At 38.3% G+C, this 24,869-nt stretch overlaps 1 protein-coding gene across 4 annotated transcripts in view; it reads right to left on the reverse strand.

Moving 5' to 3' along the window:
* The window catches only part of LOC139937620 (neuromedin-U receptor 2-like), a 100,916-nt gene that overhangs the window by 32,493 nt on the left and 43,554 nt on the right, over positions 1-24,869 (reverse strand). For 3 of the 4 annotated variants that reach the window (XM_071932851.1, XM_071932853.1, XM_071932850.1), the window contains one exon: positions 17,530-17,687. The gene's annotated coding sequence lies outside the window, so the exon portion shown is untranslated. Of the gene's footprint in view, positions 1-6,675; positions 7,086-17,529; positions 17,688-24,869 lie in introns of all 4 variants that reach the window. The other variant, XM_071932852.1, reaches the window with a different exon arrangement.

A 24,869-nucleotide genomic window follows, 5' to 3' on the forward strand; every position in this document is an offset into this window, starting at 1 on the left:
CTGGTTTTAGACGAGATTCGAGCGTCAGGATGTAGCCACCCTGTAGTGCATCGAGATCTCAATAAGTTGGATGGCGTTTTTGTACATGTGTATTGTAACCAACTGTTAAAACAGCTGCTAAGCCTAGATTATGTCTAGCTCAGAGGTGACTCTAAAGCCTAGAGGGATTGTACCTTTGATTGTACTGGTGACTGCATGGTTCTCGGCATTTGTTCTACTAAGCGTACAAATTTGTCAACCATTGTTCTCCCTACAGCTATAATAATTTATCATTGAGTCTTTTTTTCTTCTAAACCTTAGCTTAGACTAAGCTCTGCCTGCCTTTGGATCCGTTTGACATTGAAAGCACCAGTCTAGGTTTGGAAAAGGCTTCGTATAAAATAAGTTTTAATAGAACTCGAAAAACTAAAACATGTGTGGAATATATATACAGTAAACGGAAATTACACCTGTAACTTAGAACGAAGAGTCGTGATTAAATGTTACTCCGTAAGATTGCTTACAACATGTTCACTAAGCAGTAACACGAAACTTGAAACTTGAGTATGACAAAATTACTCGTGTAAAAAACACAAACAACTCGTATAGATTTAATCAGCGAAACTAAGGTTTGAGGATTCCACTGGTGTAAATGTTACATATATAGGGCTATACACAATCTGATCATGCGTTACTAAACCATGTTATATTGTTGAATAGTTCTCTATTAATCTTGAATTCAATAGTTCTCTATTAATCTTGCCGGCGTATTGTTTGATTAAAAAACACACCCATAGGCGGACAAGCTCGCTGCAATGTGTGAACTCGGAACGCAACTCAACTCCATCAGTGTCAGTACAGGCCTATAATTATACCAAAAGCGTAAATACATCAGTGTGATGTTTAAAAGCACTGGACACTATTGTTGATTACTATTCAAAATAATTGTTAACATAAACACTGACTTGTTCACGAGCAATGGAGAGCTGTTGGTAGTCTAAAACATTGTGACAAACGGCTCCCTCTGAAGTCACGTAGTTTGATTTTTAACTCAAATATTAAAAGACTTAACGCCTGAAGCATTTTTAAAGCATCTAAAAGCACACAACTTTGTTCAACTTTGTTCAACTTTGTTTTCCCTTCATTATTCTCTTGCAGCTTTATTAACTTGAGACTAAATTTTCACGGGTTTGTTATTGAATGTTATTGGTTACAATTACCAAAGGTGTCCAGCGCGTTTAAAGAGTTCGGGTTTTCCAAAGAAACCTGACTCCGGTATAGCATTTCAAAATTAACATCTTTGGCAAACTGTTGTGTGGTTCGGGTTTCATGTCGTCGCTAAAATCTCGATTTCTATTATCTTAACGGGTTAGAATCGTTGTTGAGGAACAAACGGGTCCAACGTTGACCCCCAGTTGTAAAAAAAATAACCTATTGCTATCAATGGGGTTTAAAGTGCCTGAGTGGAGGAATAGTTATCTTCATGAAAAGAAAGATTTCGATTGGCAGTGGCAAACACTTTTGGGGAAAATTTTGTATAGCCCGTCATCTCATCTGAACATTTCACTTTCTTGTCCGAGTGGTGTCTGTTTCGCTCTTTTGTGAGTGAAAGTCAATCTGTGTCATTCTTTTTGAGTGAAATTCAAACGATGGTACATGTTTGGGGCTACATTTAGGGCTCGGGCTACATTATGGTGCCGCACAGTCGTCGAAGTTGCTAGAGAATAATGGAAGAAGAAAAAAACACCCTTGTCGCATGTGCTTTGCTTGAATTCGGTAGCTTAGATGAGGTCTCGAATTCAATTCAAATTTGTAAGTTAAAAATTTCTTCTTTCTCAAAAACTACGTTACTTCAGAGGGAGCCGTTTTTCACAATGTTTTATACTCCCAAAAGCTCTCAATTGCTTCGTTACCAAGTAAGTTTTTATGCAAACAAATATTTTGAGTTATTACCAATAGTGTCCAGAGCCCTTAAGCAAATAAGTAATAAATAATTATATCGACATTTCCAATGTTCATGTAGCTCAAGCTTTGATAAGGTTGAAGTTTGTATAAAATATGAACAGGGTATACGATTACGTATTGCGTACAATAAGCGTGGAAACTGTGCATTGAAAAAGACTGAAAGTCAACTGTGCATAAATGTATGAGAATCGTTCTCAAAGGAATGAACAGTGGTTGATGGTCGAAGTTGCATTCATTGTCTTGACAGAATGAAGTATGAAGGCCCCATGTGTACCAAGTCCCATAAGACATGTATGATGTTTGAAGGCTTGAGCGAGAGCTGCGGTTAAAGGCACATGACTAGATTTCACAAAGCAAGAAATGAAGTCCATCGGAGAAGACGGATGACAAAAATCACCATAGTTATTTGTGTTGTGACAGCACACTTTACTAAGAAACTACGATTGATATGCACTTAAAGGCAGTGGACACTATTGGTAACTACTCAAAATAATTATTAGCATAAAACCTTCCTTTTGGTAACGAGTAATGGGGAGAGGTTGATGGTATAAAACATTGTGAGAAACGGCTCCCTCTGAAGTGCCATAGTTTTCGAGAAAGAAGTAATTTTCCACGAATTTGATTTCAAGACCTCAAGTTTAGAACTTGAGGTCGCGAAATCAACCATCTAAACGCACACAACTTCGTGTGACAAGGGTGTTTTTTTCTTTCATTATTATCTCGCAAGTTCGACGACCAGTTGAGCTCAAATTTTGACAGGTTTGTTATTTTATGCATATGTTGAGATACACTAACTGTGAGGGCTAGTCTTTGACAATTACCAATATTGTCCACTGCCTTTAAGATCAATCTTGAGCTCTTTGTGAAATGGGCTCCTGGACATTCTTGGTAATAGTGTCAAAGACCAGTATTCTCACTTGGTGTATCCTAACACATGCATAAAATACAAAATCTGTGAAAATTTGGACTCAATTGGTCTTCAAATTGCAACTTACTTGTTGCACAGTGTGTGAGCTTTCAGATGACTATAATAAAAATACTTCAGCTGTGAAGTCTTTTGGGGTTAAATTACCTCGTTTTCAAAAGTTTGACACTTCAGAGGGAGCTGTTTCTTATAATGTTTTATTCTCTCAACAACTCTCCAATGCTCGTTACCAAGTAAGTTTTCTCGCTAACAATTATTTTGAATAATTACCAATAGTATCCATGCCTTTAAAGCATATAGATATAGGTAGGGTTTAAAGCGAAGCATCAGCAAAAGGTCAGGGCAATTTCAAAGGGAGACATCCGTTCAGCTTTCAGTGTTCTCTAATACCAAAAATAGAAATATCTGACAAAAAAGCCTGGGGCTTTTGCGCGTTCTTTATTTTGTTGTTGCTTTACCGAGAAATGATATCAATGAATGTTCCTCAAGTCTGGAAAAAAGTGTTTAATTGATTTTAACTTCGTTTCAACAGACTCGGTTGTTCCAAGACCATGCACTAGTATTCATCCTTAAAAAATCCATTCTGTTTTTGATTGTATTATTGATCAGAAATTGTTATCACCCACAGGTAGGTGTTTTTAACAAATTAATATTGTGCTTTTCGTTTCCTGGACCCTATTTTATAGAGGTGTTCAGCAGAAGTTATAAGCTTAACAAATTTGCTTTGAGAGGCAAACATTGAGCGGAGCACCAGTCACAACACTACAATATTTGACTGGGAAGCTGTTTCTGTTAAGCAATACTTTTTCGTGCTAAGCAAATTTATGTGCTTGAAATTGGGCCATGAAGATGGCACTTCACCACAAATTATCCGAACACCTGAGTTTTCCATTTACACTTTCCAATTGACCTCCTATTAATTAATTAATATTTGGCATTATTCAATTTTGCATAATTTATTACACTGTCGCCAACTTTAAATGAATTGTTAAAACACATCCTTTATTTTAGTTCTCCTAGTCACCATGGAGTCTTTTTTTGTGCAAAGCTTTAAAAATAACTATATTTATGAAAAAGAGATAAAGACTGAGGCCATTTAAAACATGCTCAGCGGTCTATTAACGAAACGTCCATCCAAGACCACCGGTATGGTTTTATGTTTGATTAAAATCGCAGCAAAACAACCGAAATACAATGACATTACCATAACAAAACATGATAATAAATACAGCAAAAAAAATCTTTACTTACATAAGATAAAAAGTCACACAAAGTGACTCATACACGGATGAAAACGTGGGAAAATACTTAGCACAGTTTGCACGTATTCTATGAGGAGGGGTGGGGTTTGTGCAGGCCTATGCATAAACTATGACGAGTTGTGTGTTTAGGGTTGTCAATAATGCGTGTTCTCCGGCTGTGCCCGTTAATAATAATACACAATCAAATTAAAACGGCTCTACGAATCAAGTCAAATTGGTTTTCTGTGCACGTTTCTAGGGCATCCCTTGTTTCAGTGGTTATCACCTGGACTCTATTTACATTGCGCATACATCACGCCCTCTTTCCTCATTGTATAAAAATAAAAAGGAAGTAAACATGTTGAACAAAAAAAAACGCACTCTTAGAATTCTACGAAATTTAAGTGAGCAGATGATGACATTTTGCCAACCGCTTGTTTGGGGAATTCTCACAGTTTAGTTTTGCAAAATGGCACGCTCTCCAAATTGAGTGCCAATATTGATTAACTATCGATTAAAGTAAATGAAATCAAACAGATCGTTACCAAAGGCATATTTACATTGTGAAGCGAGTTCTATTTACCGTGAAAAAGGCAATTCTGTACCTACTAAACTTGGAAAGGGGGTCACTGGCAACTGGTTTTAGTAATTAGGCACGGGAGTAAAATACAGGGACGCTGAGTGTACCCAGGATCGGTGTCCTATAATTGTCCCTTCCGGGCCCCCAGAATTTCCAATTATCATGGAAAACGCGAAATCAGGGAAATCCAAGTGTATTAAAGGCAAGTTATACGTTTTTGTGTACCAAATAATGAAGGGTTGAACCAGAACGTCCATGCATAAGCAGTAGTTGTTTTGTCGTAGTAATTACAGATTACGCTTACTTTAAAGCCATTATACACTTTCGGTAGAGAAAAAAAAATTCACAGATGTACAAATAATTATTTACAGGGTTTACAGAAGGTAATGGTGAAAGACTGCTCTTGAAATATTGTTCCATGAAATGCTTTACTTTTTGAGAAAACATTAAAACAATATAAACTCTCGCTAACGAGAATTACGGATTTATTTTAAACACATGTCATGACACGGCGAAACGCGCGGAAACAAGAGTGGGTTTTCCCGTTATTTTCTCCCGACTCCGATGACCGATAGAGCCTAAATTTTCACAGGTTTGTTATGTTATATAGAAGTTGTGATACACGAAGTGTGGGACTTGGACAATACTGTTTACCGAAAGTGTATAATGGCTTTAAGGCAAAGTATACGTTTTAAGTTTTTGAACCGATCGATTGTGTTAATCCAATGTAGACGTATATTAACAAAAATACCAAGTGAACATTTCATTTAAAACCTCAGGTTGTGACTAGATTAGTCAGAGTTTGGTAACTCTACATAACATCACTCATTCTTGAACAATAAAATTTAACAGATGAAAAACTAGCCCATTTACTTAAAGGTAAAGTAAACGAATGCTATTTGGAATTATAAATGTATGCATACAATAAAACTGAAATGTAAAGAATTCATATTGGTCGCAATTTTAAGATATTGCCGAAAATCTCGAGCGAAATTAAAGTCCATCATACAGGAAGAATAATCACTAATGGGAAAACACAGTCTGAAAAGCGTTACTGCGGTAACGCTCATCTGGTTCAAATTAGGGGCACAAAAACTAATATGTTATTTACATGACCAGATTAGCCTACTTCGAACCGAAATATTTCTCAAAATGCTCTGTGTTCTATTCCGGAAGCTGCTACATACTGAAGGCTTCTAACAATGTAATACCATTAACTTAAAAGCCATTGGACACTTTCGGTACAGAAAAAACAAACAAAACAGATTTACAAATTATTTACAGGGTTAACAGATGGAAACGGTGAAAGACTTCTCTTGAAATATTATTCCATGAAATGCTTTACTTTTTGAGAAAACATTAAAACAATATAAATTCTCGATAGCGAGAATTACGGATTTATTTTAAACACATGTCACGACACGGCGAAACGTGCGGAAACAAGGTTGGGGTTTCCCGTTACTTTCTCCCGACTCGGATTGAGCCTAAATTTTCACAGTTTTTTTTTATATATATAAGTTGTGATACACGAATAGTGGGCCTTGGACAATACTGTTTTCCGAAAGTGTCCAATGCCTTTAAGAGTGATTACCAACCGTATACCTCCCCTTCAAAGACACAGCACCACCACGCATACCCTTCGTATCTCATTGCAACCTATAACATTAACAGTAGAATTATTACCAATGTCATCGGTTTGTTGCACACATTGTAAACGACTTTGAGTCTTTGACTGTGCACCACTGCTAAAACCAATTTTGGAATACTTAAAAAACACGCCCAATTTCCCAACATACTCAAAGAGTATAGCCAAGTTCAAAATGAATATATGTGCACCAATGTGGTAACCAATAGCTCATGTTATTTTAATGGTGTTCAAATGCTGTTTCATATAATTTCATACCGGCACAGAGACAATGCAAACAAAATGTAATCTGAGATCACAAAGTACGATTTGAATTAGTAGATAATTAAAGTTAACTCACCACACTGTTCACGTACAGAATTTCATCGTAGATATCATGAACAAACACTTGAATACAACGGCTGCGCAATCTTTGCAGTAGGATACATGCACGAACAACACACACAGAATCAAGGACTGCCTATAACTCTTTTGAAAGCCTCAAGACTAGAAAAGCTCTCCTTGCTTTTGGGTAAAGGTCGTCTCACAAGAAATGCTTGAAAGCAGCTAGCTCCCTTCACGGAGTACTTAACTTATTCAGCGATCCTTGCTCTGTGTTGAGAGCCTGATGTGCCGTGGCTTGTGGTGATGCTTTTGAACTACATGATATACTTGCACAAGTGGGAGATCGTTGGCACACTATGTTCCCGGGTCTTTCAAAATCACTGTCGGTCGAACGAACTCGCTGCCGCGATAGAGCGTGCTGGCTGGCTGCGAGAAAAGCAAACAAAAGGGTCTGGATTGCTTTACCCTCAAAACGTATACGAGTTAGAAATTGTAACTGAGATGAACGTTGCAATCAAACCAGCAAAGGAAAAACGATTCACCATCAAAGACCATTGACTGATTGTGCGTTGAAAGTTAAAACATCCTTGAGAGAGCAGAGGGGAGCGACTGCAGTTCAATAAAGCAAATGGCGAGTTTGTTGGTGTCCCTCTCTGCAGCCAGCAAATCGGCCAACCTGTTTGTAGCCATTATCTACGCAAGCTATTTATTAGGCTATTACATAATGCACTGTGATTTTTATGGGATATTTTAAGGCCACTGTCTATCACTGAAGTAAAGTGCATTGACGCCCGAGTTGGATTTAGCGTGGCAGCCACTCATAAACGGCACGCACGATCGTTTTGTTGAGCCGATGTTTTTTTTTTTTTTCGTATGTCGATTCACGGGCTCTTTAGGCAGGTCTGAATACTGAAAGGCCATGTCAATACAAATCATCAAGAAAGAAAAAACGCAAAAGAAAAGGAAGAAAAACAACAGTGGCATAACTACACTTCTCATTTGAAGGGGCAGTGGGAGACATAAAACATTAATTGGTTTAACAGAATAGAAAGAGAAAGAAGAAGAAGAAAAACCAGTTGCATAACTACACTTCTCATTTGAAGGGGCAGTGGGAGACACAATACATTAAATTGTTTAACAGAACAGAAAGAGAAAGAAGAAGAAGAAGAAAAACCAGTTGCATAACTAGACTTCTCATTTGAAGGGGCAGTGGGAGACATAATACATTCATAAATACCTCAGACAGTTTCGCTATTCCTTTTGGTAGGAGCGCGTAACGTGTTTTTTTTTAAACCGTTGATAATGACCAGTGTTTATAACCGGTTGTCCGCTCTAGTCTGGATGCAAGACGTTGTTACGGGCGATGCAGGCGCTGTCGGTGAGTTGGCCGCGCTGTGTGTGAACGGAAAACTAGCGAATATGCACCAAGACTATACGCGCATTCGCAGGAACGGAATCAGAAAACACACGCACACGGACATCGTGCATGTACATACCATGGATGTGGGATCATACCATGGATGTGGAAACATACAGAGCTCAAGCACTCGGAAATGGATTGGATAAGTTTTACAAAGTTTCTTACTTTATTACGCCTTTTAACCAAAAAAGAAGAACAACAACAACAGTGGCATAACTAGAACTTCTTATTTTAAGGGGCAGTGGGAGACATAATACATTAATTGGTTCAACAGTAGAGAAAGAGAGAGAAACAAATTAGCAGTGGTATTATTAGAAGTTCTCCTTTAAAGGGGCAGTGGGAAACATTTGGTTTAAAAGAAGAGAGAGAAGAAGAAGAAGAAGAAGAAGAAGACGAAGAAAAACAACTGTGGCATAACCAGGAATTCTAATTTTAAGAGGCAGTAGGAGACATAATACATTAATTGGTTCAACAGAAGAGAAAGAATGAGAAACAAATTAGCAGTGGTATAATTAGAACTTCTCCCTTAAAGAGGCAGTGGGAGACATTTGGTTTAAAAGAAGAGAGAGAAGAAGAAGAAGAAGAAGAAGAAGAAGAAGAAGAAGAAGAAGAAGAAGAAGAAGAAGAAGAAGAAGAAGACGAAGAAAAACAACCAGTGGCATAACCAGGAATTCTAATTTAAAGAGGCAGTAGGAGACATTATACATTAATTGGTTCAACAGAAGAGAAAGAAGAAGAAACAAATTAGCAGTGGTATAATTAGAACTCATCCTTTGAAGGGGCAGTGGGAGACATTTGGTTTAAAAGAAGAGAGGGAAGAAGAAGAAGAAGAAAAAGAAGAAGAAGATGACGAAGAAAAACAACTGTGATATAACTAGGAATTCTAATTTTAAGAGGCAGTAGGAGACATTATACATTACTTAGTTCAACAGAAAAGAAAGAAGAGGAAACAAATTAGCAGTATTCGCTCTGGATTGTCGGCAATATCTCAAAAACTCGACCACATTTAAAAAGTAACATTTTTACAAGTCAGTTTCTTTATATACATCTACATTTCTATTTCCAAAAAGTAAAGATAAGCTCTTCTTACGATAAGTTACTATCTGATAAGAATAAGAGCTCCGAGAGGAGCTGTCTTACAAGAGTCATCGTACATTTCACCAGAAAATGTGCCCCTTTGATTAAATGTTCAGTACAGGTACCACAACTCTGACTAGTCGAGTCACAAACTGACAGAGAAAAAAAAATTGTGTACCACTGGCAAACAAAATAACACCTTGTAATTGTAACGTATACGTCTGGAAAGTGGCAGGCCTACTCTTAAGTTTAGGACAATGTTAACGTAAGGCGAGAGAGTATTAGTTTTCCCATTTGTTTTCATTCCAAATGGTGTTGTCCTTGAGTAACTAATCACACACACCCAACGACTTTACCCTCCGATCACCTTCAGATGGTTGGGCCGATAGCATGGCCCAGGCAGCTCGCGTGTGCGACCCTTCCGCCTGCAATCGAGGGTGCTTCCGCTCTCGCAGAAAGTAAACTTGGCAAATGGGTTTTTCAAGAGCAGATTGTTTGCACTTTGTACGCGCGAAAACACACACTGTCACTGGTTATGCATCACTGATGTTAGAACTATATTGGGATGTCAAGTCCTTTGGTTGCTGAAGGCATGACTTAGTGCCACCCCCTCAGCCGATCATTTCTAATCACTAAATAAAGTATCATGCACCATTAACTTTAAAAATCTAACACTTAGTTACACATCCTTAGTAATGACGGCTGATTGATGCGCATCGACATTTACCTCTAAAAGAGTTTAATGATAATGATAAGCTTACACAACATTGCAGTTAACTTTAGGGGTTGGACTTTTAAAGGTAGTGGACACCCTTATGGTAAATTCTTAAAGTAATTATTAGCACAAATCCTTATTTGGTAACGAGTAATCCTTATTTGGTAACGAGTAATTGGGAGCTGTTGATAGTATAAAACAACGTGAGAAACGGATCCCTCTGAAGTAACGTAGTATTCGAAAAAGAAGTAATTTTAAAGAATTTGATTTCGAGACCTTAGATTTAGAATTTGAGGTCTCGAAGGCAAGCATCTGAAAGCACACACTTGTGCGACAGTGAGAGGCGTTTTTGTAAATTATTATCCCGCAACTTCGACCACCGATTGAGCTCAAACTTTCACAGGTTTATTATTTTATGCATATGAAGTAAGAGACTGATCTTTGACAATTACCGATAGTGTCCAGTGTCTCTAAACACGTTGGTATTAGGAACATACATAGAACATGATGTGACAGTCAACATAAACAAAGTTTGATTAAAGTAACCTATACTGTTAGTTGATGACCTCACAAAGAAAAAGGTATTGTACATGGCTTAAAGCCAAGTATGTTAAACAATAATATCTAAGTCTTATGTAGCGCACGTATCTACCAACAAGGTACTCAAGGCGCTTAGGTTATACACAGAAAAATAGGTTTATTTAAGTTATGATCTCTGAGACCAAACTATGTAGCACATTATAAGGGTTTACAAGGTGCTACGGCGCATTCAACAGCCACATCCAGGAACACCGGGCGAATCCCTTCTCTTTTCGATAAGTGCACTTTGTTCTTTTACGTGCGTTACATAGCACACGGTACCAACGGATTTACGTCCCATCCGAAGGACGAATATGTGAATGTTTGCTAAGTTAAAACAATTCAATGCTCAAAATAATGTTTTTATGGTTTAACATTTGACACTTTTGCTGTCATGATGCAAACTGCTTTGTATAGCTTAAATGTTGATGTAACCCTTCTTCATGGTTTTAGGGATATGCTCCTTTTGAATTAAAACAAGAAACAAATCAATACTAGCAAGAAAAGTAAGCCTTACTCTTGGTTTATATTATGCCAATTGAAGCCCCACTCATTTCTGCCTTTGCATGACAGAAAGAGAAAATATAACAACATTGTAATCAACAATGTTATTAAGGATACCCTGTAATATTTGAGTGATAGTTGTTGCTTTGAATGGTGTAGACATAAGCTCTAAAAACCCGAAGCAATGGTGACAGGGGCGTGACCCATTTCTAAATCAGGCTACTCCGGAAACAGGTAAGAAAAAGTAGATTTCAGCTTAAATTCTGCATCAGCTCAGCCTTTTTCTAGGTCATTGTATATCAGAATGGGCCAAAACGTGTCATAAATGGGTCTTCTTGGCCCAGAAATGGGTCTTATTGACCCAGAAATGAGTCATATTGACCCAGAAATGGGTCATATTGACCATGAAATGGCTCAGGCACGATACGATCAGGAAACCGGGTAAATTCGATATATACAGACAGTTGTTTCCAGAGAGTAACAATTTCCAGGAAATCTCATGAACACAATTATTTCAAGTCGGCTAAGCACGTAGAACAACCAGGTTGTGTTTGCCATGCCAATCCGTCAGACGTGAATATTTGCTTTACCGGGTTTGTATTACGTGTCTTTTGCAAGCAATTACTCTGGTGAATGTAATTGTTCATCACGTTGTAAGACATGCAGAGCCTGTTCCTAAAACATAAAGACCTCGGACTTGTAAGGTTGTCGCATTTGTTTTTTGATGCCGCTACAAGCGGCGTTAAATTACACGAGGGTAGTATATCTCATTCGTCAGGAACCCTTTCCGGATAATGCTGGAGATAAGAAAACATCCATTTACTTCATTTCTTGTCAACTTAACATGGATTGAACTTGTTTCGTGTAGAGTGTGTAGCGGGAATGCATTAAAATGATTAGACGAGAAATGTAGGCTAGGGCTCAGAGGTAACAAGACTTCTTGGGTTTTATTTTATTTTAATATGGTCCTTGAAGACCACACAAGTTTTTTAACAGTCTTTTTCCGATTGCCTTCAAAGAGATTCCCGTTAATTGAAACCAATGGTTTTTTTCATATAAAGGTGGTAGGCCGTGTTTAATTTTTTTTTAATTTTTAGGTAATGCCAAAAATCTTGAATACACAATCTGAGAAAAGTTACTTCTCATCAGATTCAATTTTTTTTTATTATAAAATAATGTATCTTTTTCCATAACCGCAGTACCTCGACGTGAACAGGTTCTCAACATGCATTTCAAAGTTTATGTTCTTCCTGGTTAGTTTTAATTGTCGTTAATTTGCAGAGTCATAACCAAACGTTAACGGAACCTTTAAGTAGTACACAATACCATTATTTTCCATAAAATTATTTCAAAGGCAGTGGACACTATTGATAATTACTCAAAACAATTATTAGCATAAAACCTTACTTGGTAACTAGTAATAGGGAGAGGTTGATAGTATAAAATCTTGTGAAAAACGGCTCCCTCTGAAGTGATGTAGTTTTTGAGAAAGAAGTTATTTTCCACGAATTTGATTTCGAGACCTCAAATTTAGAATTTGAGGCTTCAAAATCAAGCATCTGAAAGCACACAGCTTCGTGTGACAAGGGTGTTTTTTCTTCCATTATTATCTCGCAACTTCGAGGACCAATTGAGCTCAAATTTTCACAGGGTTGTTATTATTTATCCATAATGTTAAGATACACCAAGTGAGTACACTGGTCTTTGACAATTACCAATAGTGTACACTGTCTTTAAACATTGCGTTAAATGCCAATAAGTTAACTTAAGGCAAAATCAAGTTTTACGTCAGTTCCTAAAAAAAATATTCATGTTGTGTTCTAGCCGGTGAGAGTCGTCGAAAGTTAGCTCGATTATAGGAAATGACATCCCGGATGGTATGACGCAAGTAGTCTCAGAACGAGCCGGTAAGTAACTTAGTGACGTGGCTAAAGCTTTTATCAACAATTCTCTGGTGGCATAAAGAAACCTTGCTCCAACCTATATTATTCTAGACGCTCACTGAGAGAAAAGTTTCTTCCTAACGGTTGGCTTCATTGCTTTCATGGGATGAGAGTGTAACGAATTCTACGATTTTGTAATGTTGAAAACATGTTGTTCAACCAAAGCTTCGGATCTTTTTGGTGTTTTTTTGTGTGGTCAACTGTTGGCTAAATTAGTATGTCTCAATTTAAGTTGTTTTTTTCTAAAGTAGAGCATTACAACAATCCACCCGGTCAAAATTTCTGTTGTTTTTTAAACTCCGTTTTTTTCGTTTCAAAATTCACTTTCGAAATAATATTAATTCACCAAACGTACATCATTCAGTCAAAGTTACAAACTTTTAGACATCATAAAAAATACAGAGGCCCAATCCGCATGCAACATACAATAAAGTGCCATCATTTGTTTACCATTTATGGGTATAAACATGGAGTCAGTACAAATAAATGATTAAATAAATAATAACACCAACAATAAAATAATAACAAACCAACATTGTTGCGTAAACAACGACGACGACGACGACGACGACGACGACGACGACGACGACAACAACAACAACAACAACAACAACAACGACAACAACAACTACAACAAACAACAACAAAATCATCATCAACAACAACGACCTTAGAACATGTTGACTGATAACCGAATTGCAGTGTACAGCTTTAGAAGCCATGCAGCTGTAATTCCTTTAGAATAGTTGACTTACTTCTCCGAATAGAATGAAAGTCAAATTTGTCTGAACGATTTGCTCAAGCACACGTTTATTCTCAAGAGCACCAATCTCAAACGGAAGTGACTAGTGGGGCCCTGAAGTGCGTCAGCCCGTAACGCGCATTGGCAGGCCGTCCATGCTGGCAAAATCCAATAGAACTGACTGATGATCCAGGCTACATAGTCTGGTAACGGATTCAAGATCTGGTTTCTGCTCCACGGGGTAAGTTGGTTAAAGATAGAGTACGGAATGGTGATGATAAAGAGAGAGAGAGCAGTGCATCACAAAAGTCAATGTAAAGCAAAACAATACAACCAAAGACTCAGGTAAAGTTGAGTTCACTAATACCAGTGCCAAAACCTTTGCCTCATTGGTTTAATCGAAAATGGAATAGCAAAATAATGTGTTAACATCCTTATTAAACATTAATCGCTGTTTAAAAACGTGACCACAAGCGTGACCTTTTGAACGTGACCATTGAAACGTGACCACAAAGTGTGGCTTTTGGAGCGTGATCATTAAAACGTGACCATGGTCAAGGTGATCATTGAAACGTGACCATTGAAATGTGGCTTTTAAAACGTGACGACTGAAACGTGACCTTTGAATCGTGACCACTGAAACTTGACTATTGAAACGTGACCAATGAACCACGACCAGTAAACTGTGACAGTTGAAACACGACCATTGAATGACCATAAGATCGTGACCATTGAAACATGACCGTTGAACCGTGACCATTGAAACGTGACAATTCAATTGTGACCATTCAAAAGTGAGCAGTAAAAGGTGACCACAAGAACGGGATGTTACCATGCTGTGTTTGACCACTGTGTTTTTTTTGCCAAAATATAGGGTGGAAATAACTGTTTTCTTTAAAAACAATATTTGTAATATTTTCCTCAATTTGAGTACCTGCCAAACGGTTTGTTGGAAGTTCAAACGTTACGCCATTTCTGACGCGAATTTTTCAGTATTGCGGTGACTTTACATCAGTCTATCCACTTTGCAACAAGTATATATTTCACACGAAATAATGTATTCACCGGTTTACTTTTCACACTATCACAAGTAAATTTAAATCAGCTTATGAAAACAGTTAAGCAGTGACACTGTTCACTAAATTTATTTAACCATAAAAAGCTGTTAAAGTCTAAAACACAATTAATATACGCCTTGGCATATATACCACTGAAAGTTAGTATAATATGGACTATCATGACGTGCCATCTAAAATAATTACGATTTCAAGAGTCTTGCGGTTATAAAAATTCTCTAGGATATTACGAAACATTTACTGCATCTTTTAAAAGTAATTTTTGACTCACTTTGCTTCTATTAAATCCAAAGAACTCTACTCACACTCGCGGTCCTACTAGCCAGGAATCGAACCAGGTCCATAATGGTGAGAGACGAGCGTTTTAATATGCCACCCATCCCGCCCCAAGTTCAAAAAGATAAGATTGTCTGGGTATGCAGCAATCTTTTTTGATTAGGCAAAGTATGTCAGTGTCTGATGAAGTCGAGCACAGCATTTTGTTAAAGAGTGTCTTCTGTGTTCAACTTATAAGTGAATACATATAAACCGACAAACAAGTGTACATTGTGGACCCACTCTGTGAAAGTGAGTCAGATGTTGCCCAATGCAATATTAAGTTATGGACATTTTTGTGTTTTTCACAAAAATGGTGTAGTGGCTAATTTCAAACGGGAGTAACTCAGCAACGCGATACACCCTCAAGCTTAGACACATACCAAATTACTGCTGCTGATGTGTTCTTTCCAGCCATGCATATAACTCAATTCTTGAAATTGCCTACATGGGACTCATTTTCACAGAGCGGGTCACATTTGACATTAGATATTTCTCGAATTCCTCGCTGCCTCTTTGATTTTGTCCACGCACACTCCGAATCGTCGCCATATCAGGCACAATTATAACGGGATCCGGAATCGGAAGATAGTATTAGCCCGCTGTATTATGAGGCGCAAAGATAAATCCAATCTACCAACCACAATTTATTAAAAGTACAACACAAACCGAAGAGCTTTACGAAAAGTACAGGGTTGCCCAGTGCGTAAACATCACTCACTTCACACCTATTTGATGACATGCCTTTTAAAATGGCGCTGCCCATAGGACACAATTCCTCCATTGCGTGTCTTTGAACATAAACCAAAGATGTCAATGTACAGCCACATGGGAACACGCTTCTGAAACATGTGCCGATGAAAGACCCAATCAGCATTGCATATTAAAAATAAGTCGTCTCTATAGATCTGGGCTAACGTGACGTTGGAATATATGTTTATAAGAAAAGTAATAATAGTGGTTCCTTATATAGCGCGCATATCCGTCACTCAGTGAGGCTCAAGGCGCTTCAATATAAAGAATTTCTTGCAAGATGTGGGACTACGTCTGAATTATGTGACCTACTTCTTTTACATAGCACCACGTCATGGTTAACAAGGTGCTGTGGCGCAATATGCAGCCAAACAAACCATAAACACCGGGCGTACCCATTCACTTTTCGATAAGTGCACTGGGTTATTTTACGCGCGTCACACGGGATCGACGGCTTTACGTCCGATCCGAAGAACGAAGCAACGGCTGAAAGTGTCTTACTTAGGGACACAAGTGTCACGACTGTGACTTAATAAAGGAACACGTTGCCTTGGATCGGTCGAGTTGGTCTTTGAAAAGCGATCTGTAACCATTATTTATAAAATTGGTATGGTTAGAAAGATGTTGTAAAAGTAGAATACAATGATCTACACAAACATGCCTCGAAATTGCGTGGTTTTCGTTTTACCTCGTTGACAAACACGGTCGGCCATTTATTTGACTCCCTTAAATGGCCGACCGTGTTAGTTCGCGACGTACAATGAAAACTGTGCAATTTTGAGTGATACTTGTGTGGATCATTATATTCTACTTTTAAAATATCTTTCTAACCATATACATTTCATAACAAACGGTTTCAAACCCTTTTCAAAGACCAACTCGTCCGATCCAAGGCAACGTGTTCCTTTAAACCCACACTCTGAAACACCGGAATTCGAATTCTGTGCTCTTAACTGCTCGGCCACGCCACTTCTTCCTTTACCTTGTAAACCTTTCTAATGCATCATCACTGCCCGCATTTTGCCACCCAAGGTTTGAAATCCATGAGAAGCCATATATACAAAGCAAAAACAGACAGCCAGAGTTTGTGTCAATGAAACACACATATTCAGAAAAAACAGTAACCAAGCAATATATGTAAATTTTGTTTATTGAAGGTTGGCAGAAAAGGTTAAATTTTGACACAACATCTATTAACGGGTTTATTTTTTTTTTTTACATTCGGCCGCCCATGCCAACCAGCGCGGTTTGTTTATCAACAATGAAAAGGCATTTTTTTGTAAAGCTTTACGCAACCGTGGGCGCCCACTCTCACCAAACACGTTTTAAAACTGTTTAGAAGTTCATCATGGACACCAAAATGAGACATCTTGAAACATTGTGGGTTTATTATAACTGCACTGTTTGGTTTGGGCAAGTCTTTCTGAGTGTATACATCCAACCCAAACGGTGCTATTCTATGGTATTGGCCATACCTTTTATGACAAGTTAAGAAATTCAGGATTAACACAACAACAGACAATTCGAAACAAGGTGGATTTTATTATATTTGCATTGGTTGGTTTGAGTAAATCTGTCTGTTTCTACACCCAAACCCAAACGGTGCAATCCAATGGTGTTAGCAACAAGGTAGATACATTTCACTGTTTTGCTGAGGTAAATCGGTCAGTATACCCAAACCAAACGATGCAATTCTGTGGTGCTTTCCATATCTAAAAAGGTTATAGAACTTTGAATTTTACTCACCTCTCAAGTTCAAACTTGTGCGAACGCTGTTCCTCAGATGTCCTCGATTTGCTGCTTCAAAGTGAGAGCCTGTATAGTCTCTGTTTTAGACAGCGCCAATGCAGTTGCAGCACAGAGCTCAAGATAGCAACATTTCAGTAACGATACCTCCAACTTTTCTGAAAATTAACAGAAGAAGAAAATACTGCCATTATGTATTGTTATACCTCGGTAACAAACTGTGAAGTTTGATTGGTCGAGTACCAATCATGTGACGCGCAACAAAAACGCATGTTACATGGCTCGACGGGCCGGGTAACATGAAGGTGATGTACACCGGTGTACATCACCTTGATCGTTCACAGCGTTGGTCGATTTCCAGCACTGTGTGCGAAACAACCGCGGGTTCGAGGGAATTGTTTCTCGTTCGTCTGCCTATTAAACAATGAATAGTCCGTCGTAACAATGTTTGAAGATGACAACAGAACTTCGAGAAGAGGAATAACAATTTTACAAAGGTATAACAAAACAATTGTTGCACGCTGTGACTGGGGTCCATGGGTTTTGTACACCCTCGAGGGGAAATGGCACCCTCGGCTTCGCCTCGGGTTCCATTTCCCCCCTCGAGTGTACAAAACGCCATGGAACCCGTCACAGCGTGCAACAATTGTATAATGAAGTCAGCTGAACCCCTCCGGGAAACATTATTTTGAGAGAAGTGTCCGGTGCGGTTTGTGTTGGTCTAAATCCTATCGAGTTCGAGTCAGGATATCAAAGAAGAAAGACGGCAATTAACAATTCTCCCAAACCCCGCCCTCCCCTTGAAAATAAAGCACTTTCGATCTTTACACACTTGGCCGACTTCAACCGGCAATTTCTGACAAGATGCGGACAAGCTATACAAAACGTTAACAAAGGAACTCGAAATATTGACGTTTAACACAGTCAGTCTCATCATTGAAGAGAATAAAATATATATTATGTATAAAAACCTTTCTAATCTGAAAAAAAAAAAACTAAATCTGGACGACTATAATAAAATATTGTCAGTTGAATAACTTGACAATCAGTTGACCTATTTCGTTTTCTCAATAATACATGACAATTCTGGGTTGAAGACGGAATTTAAATTGTATTCAGTCGTGGAAGCTTTACCTTGATGTGACGAATACACCAATGAAATGTCAAATCAGTGAAACGCCAAAGATAGGTACTTTCGCATGTCTACAATTTTGAAGGTAAAATACGGAATTAAATATTTATACATTTTCAGAAAGCATGGAAGCACACTGACCCAGCAATGGGTCAAGACCAACCACAACGGGAACCCGGAATACGGGTAAAGTTTGACCCAGAAATTTTAAAGTGCAGGATCGTATTTGAGGATCCCTTAATTTGTTTTGTTTAATTGTCAGCAAGATATAAAGTAGTATTTGTAGACAATTCATATCAAAGAATACAGCCAAAACGCCTGCACAAATCTCAAACATAAAAACAATTCATTAGGGTTGTGAGCTGTTTTCATTAAAACATGACCACCGAGATTGCGACGTGTGCTGGGGAATGGCATCTAGAAATCCGTAAACAAATGCTAAAAATATGTACAATATAAAAACATTATCTTCACACGAGACAGACAGTGGTTATATCGACTTAAAGTTTCTGAAGGGCTAGATATTCCACGCACAGCAAGACAAAACTTGTCGGGAACAATTTAAAAAGTGTTGTGTTCCAAAGCTGCTGCTAATAGGCCTAGCTACCTAATAATTGGTTGCACTTGTTTTAGCACTCGAAAATTTCCGTCCGATACACCAGTGGAACGAAGCTCTCTGGTTCAGTAAAGGCAAAATCGGGCATTTTTAAGTCCACTCAACCTCTGACAGAACTAAGCTTCAGATCGAGAAGGCTTTCGGATCGTCGGCTTGCTTCGTTCCCCAATCTGGTTGATCAATTCCACCCAGTAAAAGATGTCTCAGGCCGGCAGTACATGTATTCGTTCGAAATATGTATAACCGATTGAGGTTATAGAGGGAAAACGGTAATTATGTGACAAGAATGTAATTGAGCGCGGCAAATAATACATCAGTACAAATAGGCCGATGCAGACGGTCATTATGGCTGGTAAACTAAGTGCTTAAAATGTTTAAAAATGGCAGTCTTGTACAATCTAGAATAAAATTACAATCTTGACAACATCCTGACTCTGGCCGAGACATCAAACCGAACATTTTTCAAAGCCTTTCAATACTTTGACCTTAAAGGCACCCTCTTTTAATGTAATTTTTGATTTTAATAAACATTTAATCAAATTTAAAACACAAATATCCCCTGATATCAGTTAAAGGCAGTGGACACTATTGGTAATTGTCAAAGACTAGCCTTCATAGTTGGTGTATCTCAACATATACATACAATAACAAACCTGTGAAAATTTGAGCTCAATCGGTCATCGAATTTGCGAGATATGAATGAAAGAAAAAAACACCCTTGTCACACGAAGGTGTGTGCGTTTAGATGGTTGATTTCGAGACCTAAAGTTCTAAATCAGAGGTCTCGAAATCAAATTCGTCGAAAATTACTTATTTCTCGGAAACTATGGTACTTCAGAGGGTGCCGTTTCTCACAATGTTTTGTACCATCAACCTCTCCCTATTACTTGTCACCAAGTACAGTTTTATGCTTATAATTATTTTGAGTAATTACCAATAGTGTCCACTGCCTTCAACGAAGATACTTCACTAAGTCAGCATCGGGTTTTATTCCAGGAACTCTTCCGTTTATCAGTAACCATGACTTACGGAAATTTTTCATCACCATGGCGACAGAACAGACTACAATTTCCCGAGCAACCCCGATGCAATCCAGTAGCATGGTCTAGACAAAGTGAACAATAGTGACAGCCCAAGTGGCACGCAGTGACAAAACGTCAATGAAGTATTCTTGTAGAATGATAAATACTCGTTTTAAAAACTGGTTTATTTCCTCCCACAAAAAAATATGAATCCTTTATATTATGTTTATAGGTTAGCAGGTTGGGTCCCCCTTTGTATTGATTTGTTAGACACTTTGAAGCCCAGTGCAAGAGTGCTTCTCCGGGGACACATTAACTTTTGCAACGTAAAAAGCTAGGCTTTTGCTAACCGTGTACACTTACTCTTTATAGAGGCGAATAAAGTACACCTTTTTGTGGATTTGTTCGATTGTTTTAACGGCACTGGCCACTATTGGTAATTGTCGAAGACCAGTTTTCTCACTTGGAGTATCTCAACATATTATGCACAAAATAACAAGCCTGTTAAAGGCAGTGGACACCATTGGTAATTGTCAAAGACTAGCCTTCACAGTTGGTGTATCTAAACATATGCATAAAATAACAATCCTGTGAAAATTTGAGCTCAGTCGGTAATCGAACTTGCGAGATAATAATTAAGGTCACCTGGAAGTGGTATTTTTTCAAAATAAAGCTTTTGTCACTAATATATGTGTTTTGATGAGTGGAATGTGAATAAACAGTTAACTAAGGTTTTAAGAAATCAGTTCTTATGTTATTTACAAATTTAAGAGTAGACCCGACCCGAGTAGGCGCTGTTCGTGACGTCAATCGAGGCAGACTTTGCCTGTAATGCGTAGAGTAAACACAATTGCAAAGTACATGTACGGACAAAGTCGTGAGTTTGTACGTTTCAAAAAATTGTTTTTTTGTTTTTTTCCGGCAATGCCGACCAGGTGTATTGCTGCTGAATGCAGAAAAACACTTTTTGAAACGTATCAACTCACGACTTGGACGTACATGTACTTTGCACGCGTGTTTACTATACGCATTGCAGGCAAAGTCTGCCTCGATTGACGTCACAAAAGGGGTAGGCGGAGTCAGCCCCCAAACAACTTTATATATTTTTTAAACATATAAATCGTGACAAACAATTACTAAAAAAATTGTTTTATTGTTCGTAAGCATATACTCTTATGTTTGAAAGGAAACAAATTCTATTTCCAGGTGACTTTAAAGAAAAAAACACCCTTGTCACACGAAGTTGTGTGCGTTTAGATGGTTGATTTCGAGACCTCAAGTTCTAAACCTGAGATCTCGAAATCAAATTCGTAGAAAATTTCTTCTTTCTCGGAAACTATGGCACTTCAGAGGGAGCCGTTTCTCACAATGTTTTATACCATCAACCTCTCCCCATTACTCGTCACTAAAAAAAGGTTTAATGCTAATAATTATTTTTAGTAATTACCATTAGTGCCCACTGCCTTTAAAATTTAAACTCAATTGGTCGTCGAAGTTGCAAGATAATAATGAATGAAAAAACACCCTCGTCACACGAAGATGTGTGGATTCAGATGCTTGGATTTCGAGACCTAAAAATCTAATTGCGAAGTCTCGAAATCAAATTCGTGAAAATGTACTTCTTTCTCGAAAACAACCTCTTCCCATTACTCGTTACTTATAGTAAAAGTTATAAGCTAATAACTATTTTGAGTAACTAGAAATAGTGTCCACTGCCTTTAATTAAATACAAAATGTAGATATGCAATAAAACATAACTTGTAGAAATTTCACTTCAATAAATGGTCGTAATTTTGAGATATTTTTTAGGGGCGAACATCCGGGGCGGTTATGTCCACGCAAGAAAAAGTATCCTGTTATTGAAATTCACAATCTGAGATACGTTCTGACAGTAACGCTTAAGAAGATGTCGTCATGTACTATCCATATAATACAAAAACTGTCGACTTACACGTGCTAAGAGTGCCCATTGGACAAAATTATCGCCACTTTTCAGTTTTCAATAAACAAACTATACAAACAATAGTCTGTGAAAATCTCATCGGTCATGTTTCGGTTGGAGAATCTGAGTAAACAGCGATGTAGTGGTGGGGTGTGGGGAGGGGGCGTCTTCAAATATGCTTTTTCATCTAGACTGTTAGAGTCCATGACTTTTCTCGAGGAATGGTACCAGAGATGCACTTTGGAGCTGTTAAGCTACTGGATAGATTTTAATCTTCAATCGATAAGAAACCATTTAACCTTTATTTAAAAATAGATTTACCTCATTACATTCCAGTATGGCATCGAAAAACCTATACTATAGGCTATTTAGGTTTTCTCGGTCAAATTCAGAAAATGAGCAGCCAATTTCATTTTCATGCGTTCGAGTTAAAGCTGTTTTGCCTCTCCAGTTGTTACTGCGTTTCAAATTCAGAATTCGGCAATTCAATTTCGTTTTAAGTCGATTCAAATTGCGTTAGCGCTCTGTTCAATTTAGCGTATCGTCATTCTTTTTCAAGACACACACGCCTCAAGAAGCGTCTGCGAATTTGAATGCTGCTTTGATGAATTGTTAAATTGAATGATTATTTTGTTCAATCGAATGACACAACATTACATTTGACTAATCATAAACCGAAATCGAATGACCCTCTTCAGTAGCATTCAATTTCGCGCGAAATAGAATAGCTTGGTGGTTAAATTGGCTGCTCATTTGCCGAAATTGACCGAGAAAACCTATATTACCGTGGTCATAATGGACAAATTTAAAAACTATGTCCTAGTTATTTTGTTTTCTTAAATAAATTGAAGAGTTAAAAATCTCCATATAACATAAGATTGAATATTTTCTTCCGTTGGGACGAGTACAAATCATGCAGGAAGCCCTGGCCATGTGGCTCTGTTGTAATGTAAGCTTGCGAGAAGGTCCCTTGTATCGGTACACCAGGCCGGGCCCAATTTCATATTAAGAGCTGCTTTACAAGCAGAAAATATTGCTCAACGTTTTTATGCTCAGCAAAACTAAGCAGGATACAGTTATATACATGTAAAATGGTATTTTATCTGGTAACCCTATTCTAGTAAACATAATTTTGTGCTTGGCAACTTTGTAGGCTTAAGCAGCTAGCTCTCTAGCCCTTGTATTTTGTTTGAACGCTCTTTGAGAGACCGTCTCCGACCGACCGTAAAACAACCCAAATCGGCCGTTTCGAGTTGAAGGTCTTTTTTATTACCCGTTTTATTTTATGAATTTCGGTGCATCACATGTTTTAAAGGGTAAGGCTAAATCTAAGGTAATACAAACCGAGAAAATAATATACCATGTGTTGGTATCTCTTACAATAATCTGAAACAGTCGTGGTGGTAATAGGGGTATTCTGCTTACCGCCGAATTCCGCGCTTACGATCACGATTCCCCGCTTACGTGCAAGCGCCGAAATTCAGCGCTAGCCTTGTAAGCGTGGAATGTCTAGCAACGTTGATACGCACGCGCGCAGAAGCCAAAATTGCCGCTAACCCGTGAAACTAGATTGACGTGTACACGCCTCTCTTAATATTTATGCATTAGGTACGTCACAATGCTAATCCAAAACGAGGCGATGGGCGCAGCCACTGCAAGTGATGGGGGGGGGGGGAGGTGGGGGTGCGCCCATAGCCTCATTTTTAGTAAGAATTATGACGTCATGCATAAGTATAATGAAATTGGGCCCAGATGGTATATGCTCGCTGTATTAAGCATGACCTAGTTCGAGCATACTCTCTTTCATGTTAACAATTGTTTCTCTGACTACAAATAACCCGAAGTCAAAGTCATTGAGTCAAATACAGTCAAAAAGCTGTGTCAAGGTAAACCGGCACCTCGGCTTCTTGTTAAGGTGCAAATTCACCCAAGCGTTCTCTTTAACGCACCAGCTCCCCTTTCACGGGGATTGCTGTTAAATTTGCTGAAGATGAGAGCGTTTGAACATCCTTCTGCAAACTTCTTAATTCGTTTCCAGCATGAGGGGACATCTGTTTTTCAAATTACACATTGTTAAAGTATAGAAATGCGGGCTTTGGGAGCGGTACCAGTGACACATCAATTGGATATTGAAAGGTGTTCCATATAGGCTCCTTACCAAAAGCTGTTATTGCTATTAACTTTCAGAGTAATTACCAAGCGTGTAGCTGTGTACCTTCCCTTCAAATTATATGTTTCTATTCATCATTACTTTATGGAAAGCCGGCCAGAGTTCTGGGTCACTTTGCTCCGGAACCTGGTCCAAATAAGTCCGTCATGTTTGACTGAACTCTTAAAATTCCCGGGTTCAAAACTAGCCCAGGTCTGTATGCACCAGGAGATGTATGTATATGGGTCAAGCTGACCCAGAAACGGGTCGCGTAAAATTGGATTTTGGGGTTCGGGTGAGCCAACTTTTTTTAAGGACTCAAAAGAGGGCGCTAACTGAAGAAGTTTGTACACCGTTTGCCATAAGGGGGACAGTATCTCCGGTGGGGGAGGGGCAGAATCCCCTGCCACATGCTTGCACACAGGTTTGCTATTTTATGCATATCTTGAGATGCACCAACTGAGAATACTGGTCTTTGA

This window comes from Asterias amurensis, chromosome 5 (assembly GCF_032118995.1).
Source record: "Asterias amurensis chromosome 5, ASM3211899v1".
Taxonomy (NCBI): domain Eukaryota; kingdom Metazoa; phylum Echinodermata; class Asteroidea; order Forcipulatida; family Asteriidae; genus Asterias; species Asterias amurensis.